The sequence below is a fragment of the Acinonyx jubatus genome, chromosome A3, assembly GCF_027475565.1.
Source record: "Acinonyx jubatus isolate Ajub_Pintada_27869175 chromosome A3, VMU_Ajub_asm_v1.0, whole genome shotgun sequence".
Lineage (NCBI taxonomy): Eukaryota > Metazoa > Chordata > Mammalia > Carnivora > Felidae > Acinonyx > Acinonyx jubatus.
Window position 1 is genome coordinate 33007391 of NC_069388.1, and position 21446 is coordinate 33028836.

The following is a 21446-nucleotide window of genomic DNA, read 5'->3' on the forward strand; positions in this document are numbered from 1 at the left end:
GCCATTTTGCTGGAAAAAAAATAATTAATGACAGTTGGTTTACTTAAATAAATTAAAAACAAAACTTAAAAATAAATCAATAAAATAATGTGAGTTTCCAAAATTCTACTGCCAAAATAAACTTCTCTCAACATTTTGGTCATCACATTCAACTGCCCTCTCTTCCCCCCTTATAAATACTTAACTTTTGGAGGGAATATTCTTTATTGTATATTTTAACCCAGAAAAAATACACACTAAAGAATTTTTTTAGTTTCTTGGGATAGATGGAAGGGGGAGAAAAAGCAACAATAAACATCAAATGTCTTCCATGAGCTGACATTGTGCTAAATGCTTATCAAAACCTTTCCTTATATAATGCTTACCAAAAACTCCAGAATGTAAAACAAAATGATGATCAGAGTGTTCAAACGGCTTATCCCAGGGCTGGATGGAGAAATTAGGGCTTACATTAATTCAGTTTAAGTCCTGAGCTAGTCTTTGTTCAATTAAGACACATCCACAAACCTATAATAGCCCCCAATCCACCATTTATGATCCCAGAAATCTGAAATCTGGAAATTATTATTGCAGAACATTCACTATTGGAATCAACTAATCACAAATAAACTGACAAACCCATCAGTATTAACTTGAGCCTCTAAATGCTCTACAAAATCCAGGCCTTCAGGCCACTGTGAAGGCAGTTTGTTAGAGAAAGGCAGGTTAATTGCCAAAGATCATCTGATCCCTTTTTTTCTTGGGCATCCTGGTGGTCAATGGGAGGAACTGTCTTGACTTCTTAGTCTTAGCAAGGCAGACAAGAGAAATCAATATATTTCCTACATTAACCTATACAAAAATGAACTGGTCTTGCAGATTTCATTCATACTGTCTTTTTCCCCATCTTCTAAAATTATCAATGAATTTCAATGAAAATGTCCTTAAGTACATGATGTTCTTCAAAATCAGTGTCCCCTTCTGGGTCCCCTTTCTGGGATTTCTCTACTTCATCATCCCTGTAGCATCAAGGTTTACAAAGGATGGCAAGATGCAGCTAAATATGCACAAATTCAGTATCCTGTACCATCAGGTCTCAGTTCTTTATTTGCATTAGGAAACAATGATTTCATGATGGTTCCCGAAAAAAGGAGAGGAAGAAACATCCTTAGAAGGAACATGAAATCAGGAATTTAGGTAGAATGACTCAGAATGTTCAAGTTGTAGTGATCTGAGAGGTCCAACCCTTTCATTTATATGTAAGGACTCCATGGACCAAAAGGATTGGGTGATTCAGGCATGATTATACAACAGATCCTACAGAGCCACGGCTCTATCCCACTACAGTAAACTCAATAATACAAGATAAAAAAAAAGACGATATTTGCTCTTGAAACTGTGCTACTAGAATGGGTCATTCAAGCTATCTTCACATATTAGCTAATATGTTGAAGTTAAAAGAAAATGCAGCTTTGCATGAATGTCATATAGGTCTTAAAACAATTTTATGTGACACAGATATATGTACATAGATACATTTTCTTTTTATAAGGTCTAAGCTTTTTAAATACAAAGATATTAATGAGACAAATAAGTTCTATAGCTCAAGCAGAGCATTTATGGGCCTTCTGCTTTGCATTACCTTCCAAAACATGTTCCATCTCTTGTCCTCAAAAAATGGAAAGTTAAGCTGGAAACATCTTTTGGAGACCAGTGGCTCAAATAACTTTCTTCCAAGTGCAAAAGAGACTCATTAAAATTTCTGGCACTCTGCTCCTATTATGCGTAAAGGAATTGACAAATTGCATAAGAGTTCCCATAAAATCATACTCCAGTGCAAATTCTAGCTAATATTGTGAGATGGTAGACTTTGGAAGTACTACAAAGGGTCACCCTGATGCTACAAAGGAGTCTTTGATCCTACCTCATAGAGCAAGATGACTTTCCTGCAGACTGGTTCATATTTATTCAGTCAACTGGTTCATATTTAATCAGTCAACTAATATGTCAACAAGACATAGTTCTTGTGTCCAGTTGGGCATATGAAGAAATAAGAATTGCATGCAGCCTATATCAATCAGGACCTGGCCAAGAAAACTGGAAGTTTAACAGAAGCATTTTAGTATTGAGAGTTAGTTCAAAAGAAAGAGCTGTAAGGGGGGCCTATAGGGCAACTCAGAGATTAACAATAGCAGAAAGCCACCATTACCACTAGGATCAGAGGGTTAATGGGAGGTTGTTGCCAGAGACCAGAAGCTGACACCTCAAGGTACTTTTTAAAACCATTTCAAGGGCTGCATGGCAGGATCTGGGATAATAAAACAGACATAATCACACAACACACTGCCTGATACAGAGACAGAGATGGAGACAGAGACAGAGAGAGAGAGAGAGAGAGAGAGAGAGAGAGAGAGAGAGAGAGAGAGAGAGAGAGAAAGGAGAAATACCTCAGTCTGCCCCCACTCTTCCCTCCAGTTATCCACTAATGCTTCCTATTGGCTGAAACTACCTTCCAACCAATGGGAAATGTACCTTCTAGTTCTTCTCTTATACTCTGGTTATTTATTGCTGTGTAATAAACTACACAAATCCATGGTGTGGTAAAACTACAACCACTGCATTATGCTCACAGGTGTGGCAGCTATGGCTGGTGTCTGCTCTGTGATGTTTGGAGCCTCAGCTAGGACAACTCTAAGGATTCTCTGTGCCTGCATCAGGATAGCTAAAGAATGAATTCAGCATGGACTGTCAATTGGAGTACCTATATGTGGCTTCTACTGTACTGTGGTTTCAGAGTGGCCAGACATGGTTATCACATGGTTATCTCTTAGGGATCCAAGAGTGAATCTGACCAGCAAACCAGGCTGAGTCTTTGATGAGCCATCATGGGAAGTGAGTTGTGGTTTTATAGCCTTGTGTTTTTGGTAGTATGGCATCACTTCTGCTGTACTCTATAGACTGAAGAGGTCACAGCCCACATAGATTCACTGACAGGGGGCATGCAGCCCATCTCTGAATGAGAAGCATATAAAAGAATGCACTGCCATGTTTTGAAACAAACTCTCCTGAGCACAGACAAAACCAACATAAATAAAGAACAAAATTCAAAAAGGAATGCAAGGACTAAACAACAATACCAGAAGACAATACAAATGATGTACATCACCATGCACTCAGAATAACTGCCAAATGAGTACCACAGACAATAAAAGTTTCACAAGGTCTAGAAGGATAAATCAGTGAGGAGAAGTAAGCATGGCTTCCAAAAACATTTTCTAGCTTTCCTAAAGCTGAAGTATATAAGTATAGGGAAATCCTCTATTTCCCCCAAACTTTAGAAGAGCATGTCACATACAAGGTAGGTCCAAACCAAGGTGAATTCTGAATTCTTGGGAGGCCAGTCCTTCTGCTGACCTACCATACACACAATTTTATCTTCAGGAGCAGTAATCTGCACTGATGGCTGGACTTCCATCCTCACCAGGAAGTTACCTCCGCTTTTTCCAGGTATGCTAGAGAACTTCGGACCCTCTGTTATTCAAATATAAAGCTCTCCTGCTTCCTGCTGGCTCAGCCTCTACACTTGGCATGGTTCTTCCTTGTTCCTCCCTCCTCTCTTTCCTTTTCTCCTTCAGTCAACTCATGCCCTGCCTTGAAGACCTTTTAGTTTGGGGCTTACTTTGCATTCTTAGCCTCACATTCCAGTGGAACCTTTCAGCCTAAAGCAACTATTACGTTCTTTTGTAGGATGTGGTGAGTCCAGCAGTCTTCAGTTACCACTTGTAGACCTCCAGACCTCTCTGTGGTAAGGGGGGAGGAGCCTGGCCCATTTCTGCCTGGGACAGATGACTAAAGCAAAGCACATGACCCAAATTAGCAAAGGATGGAGCAGGGACACATGGAAAGAATTTCCTTCAAACAAATACAAGTTTTTTTGGACTTTTCTTTTATGATTCAACTCTTCTGTTGTTTGGCTAGAAGTTGGAGTCATGGAAAAGAGAAATGGCTGCTGGGTGGATGGGAAAAGTTTGAAACTGAAGCTGATCACCTGAGTGTGAAGAAAATACAAAATTAATGCATATTCAAGAGGCATCATAGAGGTCTGTCATGTAACTGTATACCATTAAACCATCCCTGTGCCCTCTGTTCCATTTGGGTTTCTATTTTGGTTAACACAAAAGCACTTGTGACCGCAAAGGTTTTATTTTATGTGCAAACAGAAGGCTCTGGTGAGTGTCCATCTCTATAACAACCTCACAGAGATGGAGCAGTAAGCTTTGCTAGGAAGCAGGCTTCCACTCAATTACATACTGAGAAAAACGTCCAGATCTTAAAGCCTATAACTGACTTCCGCAGTGGATTAGGAAAGGGTGAAGGCTCACATCAAGAATTCCTTTAGATTTAGTAGTATTTGACAGGTCTCAGTTGTTGACAATAACTGTGAACTAAATTCCCGAAAAAATAGAAATAATTTCTAAAATGATCATGTGTTTTAAAGAAACTGGACAAAGTTCAGTCTGTACTCAGCTCTTCAGAAACACACCCTCTCCACACAGTATACAGTGAGATTAATATATGTAAATTCTAGTACTTTACAACTGAAGTCCTCTGCTTCTGAGCCAACAATATTACAACTCAATTCTTTGGCCCTACCTAAGACTCTGTGCCTATTGTCAAGGGTAGTAATTCTCTGTGGCCTTCTATTTTATAAGGCCAGGTAAAATAAAAAGGAAACAGAACCACTGTCTTCAACTCCACAGCTTTGTCTTTGAATATACTCTTCCCACATTTTTACTTTTTAATTTTTATCTTACTTTCTCTTCACAGTGATAACTATATTTATCTGAGTGTTCATTGCTTTTGAATTAGAGTTTCCTTGAATAAGAGTTATCAGTTTCCTTTAACCTGAGGAAGCATTATGTTTTGTGCCTGCCCTTCATCTTTACGTAGGATAGTAGAAAACCCAAGTGTCACTCCTTGGCAAGAATCATCAATTCTCCGTGTCCTGGTAAGCAAGGACAGCAGACATAACTGAAGAAATCAAGTGTGCAACACCTCCTAGAAGAGATACAGGCCAACTTGGACAGAGAACTGTAAGTGTCACAAAGAAAATTATCTCCAGAGGGGTTATCATAATACATAAATTCAGGTGAGCTTATTATAGCTGAAGATGTTTACTCTGACACTGTTGCACTGACCCCCAAGGACAACCAAGACTCATAAATTCTGACTGTCCTGAAAGCACATGGTACACTCCTACCCCACGCACACTTGATTTCTAAGATCTTGCTGTGTGGAGTGTGGTTTGTAGATTAGTAGCATCGGCATCACCTGGATGGAAATGCCTCACCCCGGACTTAATTATTCCACAAGTTTTCCGGAAGATTTCTGTGATTGGTATGCACATTAGCACTGGAGAAGTTCTGGTCTAAAAGATTCCCTCCAAATTTGCTGTCTGGAGGAAAAGTGTAAAAAGTTCCCCCACCTGCTCATTAAAGGAAGGGTCTGCTCACTTGTGAAGTGGAAGAGACAGCATTAATATATATAAACCAAGGCCCCTGTTAAGTCACTTTGGAAATTCCCAAACTGTGAGTTGGATTAGTCCAGAAGCTGTGGTTACCAGGCAAGTCAAGGGCCCAAACCACCTCAGAAAGATTCCAAAAACACACTTGGTGTCACAGTTTCAAAACAAAGCTAGTAATATTTTAATCCCTTCACCACAGGGCATGTCTAATATAGCCTGTCATGAGGCCAGTGATTTAGAGAAAAGGATCTGGATTTCCCCTGTACCACTAGCTTTTTAATATTGAAAAAAAAATAAAATGTGTATTGGAAATAGCTGCAAATGAGAGCATTTCAAACAGATTGCAGGCCTGCCTCCAACACTAATGATAATTCAAGATCATTCAATGGGTTTTAATGTTAGGCTTTCTAGATTGTTCACTTGATGATATCACCACATACTTTGAAAATCCTTTTAAAAATTACCATAACATTTATGGAAAAAATAAACAGAGCTGAAACTTATCCCACTCCAAAGGATTTAAGATTGTTAAACCCAGACTTCATATTCGTATGAATATGGGACACTAAGACACACTCTCTCCCTGTGTCTTAGGATTGCAAGATCAAAATTCTGCTCCGGAGGAATTTCCTATTTTATCCATAACAGTTTTATATTAAGAAGTTAATGACTATAGCAAGGTCTGATCTAGTGATAATACCCAAGGTAAATGAAGAAATCGAAATCAATGATGGGGCCAAGGAGACATGCTAATTTAGCCGCTTCTCATCAAGAGCACCAGAAGTCCGGAGGAATAGCACCCATGGCCTGTTCAAACATGACGACCCATTTGCAGTTGTCCTTGGGACTGCCTCACAAAGGATTGAGGATTAACCCCTTGGGTCCTCACGTACCTGGCTTGAACCTGATCATCCTAGCACTGTAGCACGAGGCTGCTCCTCATGTTCAGATGAGAATAATTCTTTGACCACAAATCGGTCAGGAGAGACTCCCTTTCATCTGAGTTCCTTTTTATGGAAAATGATTCTAGCTTCCATCCTTACAGGATTTATCATAATTTTTCCCTTAAGTATCAACAACCAGTGGTTTGAATTTCTGAATCCACCCTCCAAAACAACCAGCTCATTGCCTTATGATTCAGTTTCTTGTTACTGAATTTGGCTCACTGTATCTCCATTGCACCTAAGGTAACCAACTCATCACACTTGACATTGAGTGTCTCCTGGCCCAAGAAACCCCTCAATCTCAGGCCAACTGGGTCTGTTGGTCACCTTAAGTACATCTTTCTTCCTATCACTGTCTACTTCCACCTGTATCTCCAGCTCCTACTGACAAATACATATGTATACATTCTCTATCTTCCATGATGTCCATATTGTGTTGGCTTTCTCTTCCTGCAAACCACATCCCCCACATACAACATACACACCATCTATCTTTTCATTTAAATTTTGTTTGCTAAATGTTTCTTCAACCCTAACCAACAGAGGGTCAGCTGAGTAAATAGAGAAACATTAGAACATATAAGGATTTTATACAAACCAAAATAATTAGCCAGGAATAGGATAATGCCTGGAGTAAGATAAAAGCTTTAAAGGAAGAGCATGTTCTCTCCAAGCACAGTAGTATATTTTGCACTGGGTAAGATATGAACAATTTTAGTGGGGAGAGGTCTGAGGGAGAACATGTAAGTATGAATTTTGAAATACCTGGGCAAAGAGATCCCTATGCATGTTTCATGCTGTCACTTTATTTCCAGATAGGAGAAGTGAGGTAAGTACTAATACAAAATTTAGTGACAAAGACTTTGAGCTGCAGGAAAATTAGGTAATTTGTAAATTTTCTGATTCAGCCATTAAGCTAATGTGGCAGAATCGAGATTCTGGAAGTAGATCTCTTACAGAATTACTACTCTTATTTAGAAGACAGAGGACGTGAGCAGCTATGCATACGAAAAGTATTTGGCAAATTTTCAAAAGGTAAATCAGCTCCTCTAGACTACATGCTAGGAGAGATCAGCTTATAGACCGGTTGGCTGAATGAAGGACTGGACATTGCATATCTGCACGGGTAGGTTAGGGTATAGAGGCCTAGAAAAGCCATACTCAGAAAGTGTGGATACCTCCTGGATTGAGGGCTGGGAAGAGAAGAATGGCATCCTGGGTAGTAAGACTGTGGAGGAGTCACTAGTGTGAATTGACAACATCCCTCCATACAGGTAAAGGGAAAGTGCTGAACCCAGCATATTTCAGTTTCTAGATGCCTTGAGGAAGGCATAAGGCAGGGGAGACTGTTGATATGAATCTGTTAAGTTTGGTGAGTTAAGTACATCCGTGGAAAAACATTAAATATAATACTCTATTTATAATGAGAAAGCTATTAGTGGAAATGTTACAAATTAGGTGTAACTATATGAGCTAAAACCCAAATGAATTATAAACCATATTTTAAAACCAAAATGAGAAATACCAAAATGGGATAGTAGAATTTCTCACTGGCTTTGCTTCAAGGAATCTATTTAAAGTACTTATAACTATCTTAATAATTAATCCATATTTGTCGAGTTTCTTTGCTCTTTGGTCTAGACCAAGAATTGGAGCCAGGGCAATGGGGCACACCAGAAATATGAGATATGAATTTTCAATCTTGTTAAGAAGCCAGAAAAAAAAAATTAAAAAATTAAAAATTAAAAATTAAAAAAAAGCCAGAACATATACAGGAAACCAATAGAGAAAGAGAACACAGTAATAAGAACCTAAATAAACTACTCAGAAAATTGGTCCTCCAGAGATAGAAAGGAGCAGATCACTATAGTCTAGTTGGTGCTTGAAGAAAATCTTACTCTAAGCAAGTTGTCACTAATGTTGTATAAACGTTCACAGAAAAATGATAATAAAATATGAGTTCTTATTGTCTGCCAAGAACTGTGCCAATGGTGTTAAATGTATCACCTCACTTACTCCTTCCAACAATTATAGAAAAGGGTGCCATTTTTTAAGAGAGGAAATTTAGGAACCGGTAAGTTAATAATTGAGAGAGAAGGGTTAATTTGTCCAAGACTGACCCCTGAAGCCTGGCCTCTCCTAAAAGGAGTTTTCCTTCTGCAGTGCTCTGTGAGAAACCCACAATGGTTAGTGTGCAAGCCAATCAATGCTTGGTAACAGCTTGGTAACAGTTAAGGCCTGAAACGCAACCCCTCTTCCCCTCCACCCTCAGTCTTGCCAATGGAGGCGTCTATGCTTTACCAACCAAGAATTCCAACATGGCTGACCATGCTGCTAACTCATGTGATCCAGTTGCAATTACAAGTCTTGCAATCCAACTTCTTGATAATGCCAGAGCAGGGGCTTGTGTCTCCTTTCCATCCTCATCACAGGACTAAGCCGACTGCAGAAGGTCAGCACTAAGTTTCTGCTCTTCATTTTACTATCATATCCTGGTCCTTGATCACATCACAGTCTAGTCATATAGTATCAAAGATCCACAGCCCAAGGGTCAGAAGCTCTCCTGCAAAGTCAGAAGTCAGGCCCTGCCAAATCCTACCTAGGTCACTGCCCCATACTCAATGAGGGTACCAGGAGACATGTATATATGTCTGCAAGTGATCTGGGGCAGTGAGTTTCTCCAATGAGGTACTGCTCCTGCAATGAGCATTGTTTGGCCCCTGACGTTGTTTGTGCTACAATCATTTACCCAAGGATCAACCTTTAGTAACATCAGACCCAATAAATAAGCATTTCAAATTAATGGTGGCCAAATAAATCAGCGAATGCAATCCAGATGGTTGTTATCAATGAGTGGATAATATATCAATGAGTTGATAGATAGCATTTACATCATTTACATGACCCTTGAAGGAAAGCCTATCTTAAAAAGACATTTGAATAAGCTTTTACAAGTAGAATTGGTGATTTAAATGTCTGAAAACAATAAAAACTACAATTCTTTGGGGAGTAGGGCTCAGATTATTTATACTTTAAAAAATCTTAACATTTATTTAATTTTTGAGAGACAGAAGAGACAGAATGTGAGTGGGGGAGAGGCAGAGAGAAAGAGGGAGTCACAGATTCCAAAGCAAGCTCCAGGCTCTGAGTTGTCAGTACAGAGCCCAACGTGAGGCTCAAACTCACGAACCGTAAGATCATGACCTGAGCCAAAGTCGATGCTTAACTGACTGAGCCACCCAGGCACCCCAGACTATTTATACTTTTAAAAACATAACTAGACCTCTAAAAGCTCAACCTAATGCCACAGCTATATATGGAAACCCCTCTGCTGGGAATAGGGAAATGATAAGCAGATAGACCTGACTTCATAAAGCTTATATATAGTGACAATCCATAGATGAAAAACAGTTGGTTCCAATCCAGGGTGGTACATGCTATAAAGGGACAGCTCTGTATGCCATGGGGACAGAGAAAGAGCTTAGCACAGGCTGCAGGGCCAGGAAGAGCAGGTGGAAATATCAAGGGGTCTTCCCTTTAGGGTTATGAACTTGGAATGTGAAAAATATTACATCTTTACTTTCAATAACTCTAACTGAAAATTTAGTATGTCTTTCTATAATGATTGTAAGGCAACAAACCACAGCAGCAAAAATGGACTCTGTGGTCACAAAGTAGGAATCATAGATATTTTCACATCATATCACAGTTACTGAAGATATCTTAAAATGTCCTTTATGCTTATCATCACTTCAAAATGATAGAGGTTACTAAACCCATCACTGTATTTTGTCATTTAACACACGAATAAAGAAGCACATTTAACACATGAATAAAGAAGAATAAATTTATTTCCTCTTAAATTTTGATAGATGTATTTCAAAAGAACTGTTCTCCTTGCTCATACACTTTATTGTATGTATTGAAGCATGACTAAATGGGTCCGTGGTCCCAAAGGAGGAAAAATCCTTCCCCTGGTCTCAAGAAGTGGGTAAGTTTGTGAAAGCAGGTAGGGGAGCCCATACGGTTGTTGGTGGAGGTATGGGTGAGGGAGACTAGGGAGGTTGGCTTCTGTCTGGAGGAAATGAACAGTGTTCCAGGTAGAGACACCAGCACATACACATGCAACCCTGGAGCAACGTGAAGTGGGAGCGAGGCACAAATATTGGTAATCTCTGGATCTGGCAGGACAGGAAGAAAGTGGAGGGAAACAATGCAGTTTAGAAAGACAATCAGGTGACAGGCCCCGTGACATCTGGAGGGGCATGCATAAAAATTTGAATTTCATCCTAAGGGGTCTGGGTGGTAAACAAAAGTTTTCAGGCAAAGTGTTCAAAAGTATTCTTTCTGTAGTTAAAAAGAAAAAGCCCTCCTCCCAGATAGCTTCCCTTTCTCAATCTTACTTCTTTAATACTTGAAAGGATCCTGTGGCAAAGAGTCATAAATTTCCTTCTATTACATACAGATGGGCAAAGACAACATAGCATTTTATGTGATTTTTTTCCTACACTGGTCTAATCTTTGTACAATTTTATATACAAATGTTGACTTAAATATGACATAGAGGAATATCACCTTCTCCTTTAATTTTACACATGCTGTAACTATCCAGCCTGGTGATTCATCTCTTTCCCTCCTCCTTCCCGTGGTGGGGACAGGTCCTCTGTCCCATGGTGACTGCGGGTAGAGGAAGGTATATGAGTGTGTTGGGGGGAAGTCTTGTGATGCTGTCCTGACCAAGGCATCCATGGGCCATTACTGGCAATGGGTCCTGTATCTACCTTTTCACTGCTCTCCTAGGTAACATCATTGTGATATTTACTGCTTGTGACCGTACGGTCTTACTCTCTCTGGTCTTAGGCGACGATGTCCCTTCCTGTTGAGTTAGGTTAGGTCCTCCCTGACTCTTGCTGGCAATCCATATCCTACTCCCCCAAGTGTCCACCATGACTTCTACCCAATCCCAACCAGGCAGTCAAACCTGAAACATTCAGCTCGAAAGCTCTCGGTGTCTCCACCATGTTAACCCTTCTCTCCAGCTGTCATCAGTAGCAACCTCCACTCTACAATGGAACACGTAGGAAATTCCAGATGCCCCCAGATCATGCTTGTCTCCACACACACATCCCAAGCAAGCCACACTGCAGACTTAGCCATATATATAAATATATATATATATTTATATTTATATATTTATATATGATATACATAAGATATGTATACATATATGTCTTCATATAAGATATATATAAAATATATATAAGATATACACACACACATATGTGTGTCTGTGTGTGTGTGTGTATCTTGATTGAAGAACTGCACCTTCTTTCTTCATTTAACTGATCTGAGAAAAAATACCCTACAGGATTTAAAACTAGATCACCAGCTCTTCTCCCTCCTTATTGGCGCTCTTCTCCTTCCTACAATCCACCAGGCAGAAGGACTGAGAGTTCCCATTCTATCCTGCTCTGGCTGGTACTTCCCCTGTATCATATCCTCCTTACTACCTGCTACAAGAGAATTTAAGGCTTACCCTGCATTGTGAAACAACCAGTGATCTGAGTCTGCCAGACATAAGTCTTATAAAAAATTACCCAGTCATCTTGAAAATAAAACAGGGACATGAGAGGATTAAAACCTATGTAATGTTCTAAAAATAATGCCACTGGATCATCATTTTTCTTTAAAACCATTTCTTTCAATGTGCCATTCAGAATGGCCTGGACCCATCCCCAACCGATGGATCTGAAAGCCTCAAACTTTTTGTGTCTCATGGTGGATGGAGATGTCTGCACAAGGCATTAGTTTGATGCTCTAATTTGAGAGCAGACATAAGTTAAGAAGGCAGATTTTTACACTTTCATACTGTCACACTGCCAAATCCATAAGCCAACTTATTGGAGGGTCTCACCCCCCTCCTATCTTCTCTCTTGTCTCTGTTTCCCTCTCTCTTTCCCTTTCTCTGCTTCTCCCTTATTCAATCCTCTAGCTGGCTGCCTCGTGCTTGTCCACATAGAAAACTCTATTCTAGAAAACTGTACTCAGGGAGCCTTCAACGATAATGCATTACACGTGGTAATACAAACAATTGTTAGAACAATTATGCTCTTTAAAACATGACTCCCATTCAGTGCTTTGGTTTCCCTGCCTTTGTGCTTCAGGCTAAATATTACTCAGACTCCTGCAAAGCTGGGTGCTTTCTCACCAATTATCTGAAAGGCCCAGAGAACAGGACTTACATCAAAGCCAGGCCTAATGACAAAGGACACCTGGCCACTGCAAACACAGGCATCTCTCAGCTCCTCGCTCCATTTGGCAAAAAGCTATTTCCATCTCAGTCACGATGTAACAAAGGACTAATTGATGAGAGCATTTTTTTCCATCTTTCAAAAAATAAATTGAGCCAACCCCACAAGCTCATCTAGAGGAATTAATTAGGGAATAGGAAATCTCCAAAGCCATCCTTAAATTCAGATTGAACAAAGCCCAGGGAACAGATGGCTTTTCATCTGAATTCTTTAAAACCTTTAGCACTCTGCTAATTCCCCTACAGGAATGAAAAAAATAAATTGCTAAATGAATTTGAGCAAACCATTTCACCAGGTGTTCATTTCCCCTAAGGTTCCTTCTGCTCTAGGAAAAAAAAAGAAAGAAAGAAAGAAACCCAACAGGTATCCTCTCTACTGATATTATTGTAATTTCATTTGTACATCTGAGTCCTTCCCTAAGGGCCCATTGTAAACTTCCCCAGCATTTCTGACTACCAAGCTGGGGGACTGATTCCCTTAATTGATGCAGCTGATCAGAGACAACTGCTCAGAGCACAAGGATGATGTCAGCACACAGAAAACAAAGTCCAGAATGAGGTCGCTGTTCAAGCAAAACTGAGAAATAGGAAACGATTTTGTTATTCTGCTTCAGATACCTGGAGATTTCTGGAGTAAGGGCTGGTGACGTTTGATTGCATTATCCCAATAGTTAAGAGATTTGTTTCTCCTACACACAAGTGTGCCCATGTAGAAATACAGTGAGGGAGAAGGGCATTGCCTCTCATTTACATGGTTCACAAGAAGCTGTCACACACAGGACCCTGGAAGGGATGAACTGCTCACATGTACACATTTTCTATTCCAAGGATATCTAAATATCACTTCTCACGAGAATCTAGTATACATTTTTAAAGCAGTTTTTACACATTTATTATAATTTATTTTGATTAACATTTTAAACTGAATAATTATATTTAGAATTCTGATACTATACTAGAATATCAGAACATTCTGGTATCCATCCTTTTGTTTTTTTTTTTTTAATAAAAATTTACACTAAATACAATCTACCCACAGAATGGACCATTCCAGAGAAAATGCAATAGACCATTAAAACTCCGAGGTGCCTGGGTGGCGCAGTCGGTTAAGCGTCCGACTTCAGCCAGGTCACGATCTCGCGGTCCGTGAGTTCGAGCCCCGCGTCAGGCTCTGGGCTGATGGCTCAGAGCCTGGAGCCTGTTTCCGATTCTGTGTCTCCCTCTCTCTCTGCCCCTCCCTCGTTCATGCTCTGTCTCTCTCTGTCCCAAAAATAAATAAAAAACGTTGAAAAAAAAATTAAAAAAAAAACTCAAAGACGACGCAATTCTGATACAGGTAAGTTCTTTTTATTTTTTTAAATGTTTATTTTTGAGAGATAGAGATTGCAGGGAGGGGCAGAGACAGAGGGAGACAGAGAATCCCAAGCAGCCTCTGCGCTGTCAGCACAGAGCCTGATGCCGGGAATAGAACTGTGAAATCATGACTGGAGCCGAAATCGAGTTGGACACTTAACCAACTTAGCCACCCACGCACCCCATAAGATCTGATACATGGATTAAGATGTGCACTGAGAAATCCTTGGATGGGGGTCATAAAAGGGAACTGAACCCCTAAAAGGAAAATACCTTAAGCCTCTCAGCAAAATGGAGGGGATTTTTGTTTTCCAGAGCTCACCTCCAGCCCAGGACACTCCACGGACTGACCCCAAAGGTTCAAGCCTTCACTGGCAGCAGCTTCTGGGTCACTTCCTTCTCACCTGCCTACCACAGCTGCTGTAACAGCTCCTATCTCCACCCCAGTCTACTCTACTCTAGAAAGAGTTCTGACGATACAGAGCTCCACTTCCATCATGGTGGATGTGAGAGAATTTTAGTCCCAGGAGCATTTTGTTCTAAGGGGAAGGGCTGATAAGTGAAACTTCTGGAAGCAGATGTTACGTTAAAAATAAAGGAACAGATACAATTACACACACACACACACACACACACACACACCCTCACACTTATTCATTCAATAAAGAGTCAATAAGCACTCTGCCAGGACTTAAGGGAAAAAAATAGAGAGTAAAATAGAAATGATCCTTGCCCTCTTAGAGTTCTACATTCCTTTTGGGGAGGCAGACAGTGGAATGTCCCCACATGTATATAATTACAAACTGTAATAAACGCTAGGAAGATTAAAGGATAAGAAGTATACAGAGGTAGAAACCAGTCTAGGCAGGGATGCCAGTCTTTCCTGAACACTGAATTTTTGAACTGATACCAGAAAAATGAACACACATAAACTGCTGTGAACATTATGATAAAGGGTAAAATGTGTCCCAGTGAGGGAAACAGCATGAGCAAAGGCCCTGAGAGAGCATGCGGCTGAGCATATTTGAGGGACTGAAACAGATCCAGGGGCTGGCAGGAAGTCGGCAAAGGCTCAAGTGGCATAGGAGGGTTTTAAGCCTGCTGGGCCTTGAGGGACAGTGGAAGTGTCTCGTTTGTTTGCACCTCCCAGAAGCAGCCTCTGAGATCAGGGCTCTGCAAGGAGGTGAGCCCAAAAAGCACCAGTAGGGGGGATATGACACAAAACAGGGAAGACAGCAGACAGAGGATGGGGTACCAATTAAACTACCACTGTGGGCTAGTGGAGCTTCACCAGCTGCCAGGGAACTGGGAGACCATGTAGAACACGTATCTCAGGACCATCGCACCCAAGGGGCAAAGGAGTTAGCGTCCTTACTAACCAATTCTCATTAACCCTGGATGGAGGACGCTGGGCCGGCACCTCAGGACCTCAGTACCTGGTGTGGGGCCTGCTGCGTGATAGCCCAACAGAGGAAGCCCTCAGGCAGGGGGAGGCTGGGCCGAGGCTAAAGGCACCTGGCAGGTCACTCATGTTATCAGCTACATCACCACAGATCTACACGTGTACACTCCTTCCTGCTTACAGAGCAGCATTCGTCACCTCAGAAAGCAGCAGAATTCATGTCTCCACTTTTAATATTTGTATGTCCACACTTCTGTAAGGCAATGCACCTTACATGCATGAGCAGTTAAGTCTCAAGTACATCCATCTGATGCTCTCCAAAGTGCTCTGTGGTAGGTTAGGGTCACTGCTTACATTTTACACACTAGAAAATGGGGGATCACTGAGACAGAGCAAACTGTTCAAGGCCATTTAAAGGAGAAGTACCTTTGGGGCACCTGGGTAGCTCAGTTGGTTAAGCATCTGACTTTGGCTAGGTCATGATCTCACGGCTCGTTGAGTTCAAGCCCCACGCTGGGCTCTGTGCTGGTAGCTCAGGGACTGGAGCCTGCTTCAGATTCTCTCTCTCTCTCTCTCTCTCTCTCTCTCTATCTCTGCCCCTCCCCTTCCCACTCTGTCTCTCAAAAATAAATAAAATAAATAAAATAAATAAAGGAGAAGTACCTTCAATTCAAATTCAAGGCAACAGTTTCAACAGCCATTTTTATTCCTGCCACGCCATAATGACACAAGTGACATATGACAAGATGAGGTCTACAAATCCAATTAAACCTAATCATACAATGGACTAGGACCAGGGCATATAGGAACTACTGAAGAAAAAAAAGACAGAGAGAGAGAGAGATTCCTATAATTTACCTTAGTGTATCTAATTCTAAAATGTAACAGAACCATTTTATTATCAAATGATAATAAAAGGCAGCAATACAGTAAAAATAAAAGGTATATCTTCTCCAACAGATCAATATTTAATATATTTTAATTGATGAGCAAGAAGATTAATTATAAAAAGGATGAAAGATAAAGAAGAGAGTCCAATATGATTGACTTCAACACCATCTGTAAATGGAGAACAATTAGGTAAGCCAACTCTCTTAAGCGTGAAGATAAATTATCACCGGGAAGATACTATTATACTCCTTTTAAACTTAACTTCTAGTTCTTGGGCTTTACAGATAAGAATGAATGAAACTGAATGCAGGGAGAAGACTGCCTTTCTGAAATTCTATCCCTGCATGGAAAAGTGAGACAGTTCCCCTCATATCAATTTCTGAAACATACTTTTGGGCAGCAGAAAATCATTTTTCATATGCAAGTATGAGAGGTCAAATGTCAGCTTCAGGGCATAGGTTGTGTTTTATAGACATGTGTTTTAATGTGATTCTCATACTTTGGTTTATGATATCCCTTTTCAAAGTGAATATTTCCACTCTGTTGGCCAGGGCGCCAGTCTTACTGCTGATTATGTGTCAAGTCTTGAACATCATCCCACATTGTCTGAAAAATGAGCCCCACCATGGCTTTGCACTATGCAATGAGATGGGAACGTAAAGGATAACCTGGTGGGAGAACGTCCACTATTAAAAAAAAAAGACAGAGAGAGAAAATCTGTAAGTAAGAAAGCAGATTTTTCAGAGTACCTATTTTCTGGGGGAATTTCTGCTGACCACACAGCCCAGATCTGTAGTTCCCAACACGCCTGACTCCATTTCCTGCAGTGCACCATTTCTAGGTAATTGTTGTCCCATAAGGATGGGAAGTATGTATTTTTTTTCTCAAGATGACAAAATATTGCTTTCAAAGGAGACATTGCAATAATAAGAATTGTTGCAGGTTCTTACAGGGGAAATGTCTGGGGTTGAGGCGGACATTCTTTAGCATTTTTTATTTATATTCACCTTAGTTTTGAAGCACGATCTATTTTCAATATCCTCTGCATCTGGCCATTAAAGCTAATGTCAGTGTGGTGGGAGAAATCTTGTATTATTGATAAATGCCAAAAGCCTCTCTTCCCAACTCAGGAACAGCTTACACCAGCTTTAGAAATTCTAGTTCCTTTTCAAGTAGTTTTACTCCAATTTCACAGAAAGATCATACATGTAATGACATTCCCAATAATAATGCAATCTAAATTTCTCTAACGAACCCAGATTCAAATTTTTAGAACTTGTGTATACTGGACCTGTGAGAAACTCTGAAGAACACCATCTTGGTACTTGTAGAACACTTAACCCAAATCATCAACAGCTTATTTATTTATCTTTTCAAATATAAAATGGTTCCCTTTAGTGCTTTCTTTCCTACTGTGCCTTTGACAATTAGGTTCTTATCCTACAGAAGATTAAAAGGTTCTTTAAAGATGTTAAGTCCTAAAGCTTTGACTTCACCCACAGTGGAGGATTCCCTAAGAGGTCCTGAGTAGCTGTCTTCTCTCCACACCCATGTCTATGTCATGTGTTATAAAGGTGGACATAACACATAGAAATTCATAGTGCTAAAAAAACAATGATGGATACCTCCTTTTTGAAAAGAAATAACAGTGCCTGCTGATTTTTAAATATCTTTTTACTATTTTGTGGGAAGATCTCAAAAAAAAAAACCAATTACAGTTCTAGATGCTTTTGGATATTGTTAGGGTTTTGCCATTAGCCACAAACCACATTTAAAAAAAATTCTTGAGACTTTTACTGTCATTGGTTTGGTGAGACTTTTAGCAAACAAATTGTTTCAGAATGCTGACGTCAATACAGTATGGTATGCTAGGTGATGAGATACTTCTCTTATAAAGAGGGCCCAACATATTAATCACTCTCCTGAGTCAATAAACATTTTTACTGTTCTTAGTAACAAAAAAGACATGTGAGAATTTTTTTAAATCAGGATTTTCAATATGACTATTGACATTAATATTTCTGACTTACCAAAGACTTAAGAAGATATAAAATATTTTGGTCTTAGAAGATATAAAACTCAGGCCTCTCTAAATAAATTTAAATCATTTAAAGCACTGTTCACTGAGCCCATAGTTATATATGATACTTAGAACTTTGTTTACAAATCTCTTATTTAATTCTAAACTCTACCTTTTCATAAATGTGCCATTACTTCCATTTTACAAATAAAGATACTAAATGCCAGATAAGGATGCTATGTATTAGAGTAGGGGGTTTCTACATTTATTGGAATCACCTGGATGGCTCCAACTACTGATGCTTCCGTCCCAAGCCCAGAGATTGTAGTTTAGTTGCTCTAGAGTGTGACCTAGGCTTTGTAATTTTTAAGAGACCCTTACGTGCTTCAAATATGAAGAAAGGTTTGGAAACTCCTTGGTGACAAAATAGAACCACTTACTCTTTTATGTCAGGGTTCTTGGAAGTTATTAATTTTCTATATTACATTGCATGTAGCCTGGGGTATTTAATCAGATAATTCTAAAAACCGAAAATATGTGACTAATATTCTCAACGCCATTCTTTCATAAGAGAGATTTTCTTTCTGGGTTGGTGATCAACTCTAATATACAGTGTTATCATATGTGATATATAATATATATGTGATAATAATATTTAAATTTAAAATTAATGAGTGTAGTTCCTATATGCCAGGTTTGTTTCACAAGTACTGTTACATGTGTTTTCCATAGTGCTGTAAGAATCTTTTACACTTTTAGAAGTGAGGAATCTGGGACACAGAATAGTGATATAGCTTGCTGGAGGTTCCATAGCCAATAAATGGCAAAGACAAGATTCAGACCCAGACCTGCCAGAACCCAGGGCTTATGCTCTTCTTGATCACCACAGTATCTAATATGACCTCAACATTCGTGGATGATAATAATGACACAGTTTCAACTAAGGGTGAGATGCACAGCTAACAGTCCATTATTCTTGTCAAATTTATCCTTGAAACTATTTTGTCTTAAGTTTCTTTGTTGAGGCCCCTGGCTTTCCTTCATTCTATCTCAAAAACCATACTGGATGCCTGATCCTACCTCTTCCTTTCTCAAGATACAGTATGTCTCCACTGAGCATCCTTCATTCAACAATGAAAGAAAAATGTAACCTGTTTATTGCTATTGTTACTTGGGATTTGTCACATGCAGCTGAAGTGTTTTTTAATTATGCACAGAGATGGAGAATATACACAAGGGTCTATCAATAGAAAGCACAAAAACTTCACAAACAATTTTGGGAACTACACCCACAGGTACAGAGTAGCTAAGGAGAAGAACAGAAGGCATCTCATGAACTTCTCAACTACACACTGGATTCCTAGAGTGTTTCCACTATTTCTCAGGGCCCATTAAATCCCAGGTTTTTTTTTTTAAACATTTATTTATTTTTGAGACAGAGAGAGACAGAGCATGAATGGGGGAGGGGCAGAGAGAGAGGGAGACACAGAATCAGAAGGAGGCTCCAGGCTCTGAGCCATCAGCCCAGAGCCCGACGCAGGGCTCGAACTCACGGACCGCGAGATCGCGACCTGAGCCGAAGTCGGACGCTCAACCGACTGAGCCACCCAGGCACCCCTAAATCCCAGTTTTAAAAGAAACCATATAGGCACCTGGTTGGCTCAGTTAAAACATATGACTCTTGGTCTTGGATCAGGTCATGATCTCATGGTTGGTGGGATCGAGTCCTGCATCAAGCTCTGTGCTGGCAGCACCAAGGGTGCTTGGGCTTCTCTCTCTCCCTCTCTCTCTGCCCCTCCCCTGCTCATGTGCGCACACTTGCTCTCTCTCAGAATAAATAAGTAAACCTTAAAAAAAAGAAACTGTAAAAAAAGAAACATTTTTTCCTCTTTGGGGATTGTTTGCTTGTTTTAATGACTCAAATGACATCTAACAGAATGCATTTCAAATCACATACTGTATTATCATAGACTATAATTGTGTGTGTGTGTGTGTGTGTGTTGAAAATTCAATGAAATATGAAAAATACAGCAATTCAATATAAAGGACTCTTTTAAGGCATGAGAACCTGTGATGTCCATGGAATAACTTTTTCTTTAAGAATTCTCTAATCCCTATTCCTAATACAATCTGAAAGGACCTAACATTCATGTAAAGGAAAGCCTGCTATTAGGAATTATTTTTGCAGGTGAAAAATAATTATCAGCAAATAGTAAAAGTCAATAAAATAAATGGTATACTATAGTCCACAGAAAGCTAAAAGCAACATTTAGAAGATGGATTATAGAAATTCAGCCCAAATTCATAGATTAAAGGATATGAGGAGAAAGACAATGATCAAGTACATGAGAAGCAAGGCATATAGAACCAGGGGATTGAAAAAGTATGAATTAGAATACTATAAAGCAAGGAGATGCAATAATCAAAGTAATCTGAAAAGTTTCTGAGCTAAAGAAAGTTTTGAGCATTTAGTATAAGGGTCTAAGAATACTAGATATTAATAAAGATCAATCTGCAATTAAACAATAATGATATATTTTGTATTTTTCTGGGTATAAATACATATTCTCAAAGCTTCCAGGCAGAAGAGAGTAAAGTAAGAGCTATGAAGATACCATCAGACTTTTCTCAGTGGTGTATGAAATATGGCAATGGAAAGGTGTTTTCAAGGTTTTAGGGGGAATGTTTATGACTCCAAAATTCCAATCTCATCCAAGTCCACATTCATTAGTGAGGACAGAAGGACCTTCTCAGACATGAAGTGACTCAGGAAATATACTACTTAGTTATCTGTCTTGAAAAAAATTACTTAAGGAAGTATTTCACCCAACCAAGAAATGAATCAAAACCAAGAAATTAACTTGATTTGAAGGCATGTGTGGCTCAAAAGAAAAGGCAGTGAGTAATGAACTTAACACAAGGTTGGTGTCTAAGTAACTGTTACAAACACAGTTATGAATCTTGACAAATGTCAAAAGTAATTCTTGGTGGATAAAAAAATACCGTTTTTTTTTTAAATACTG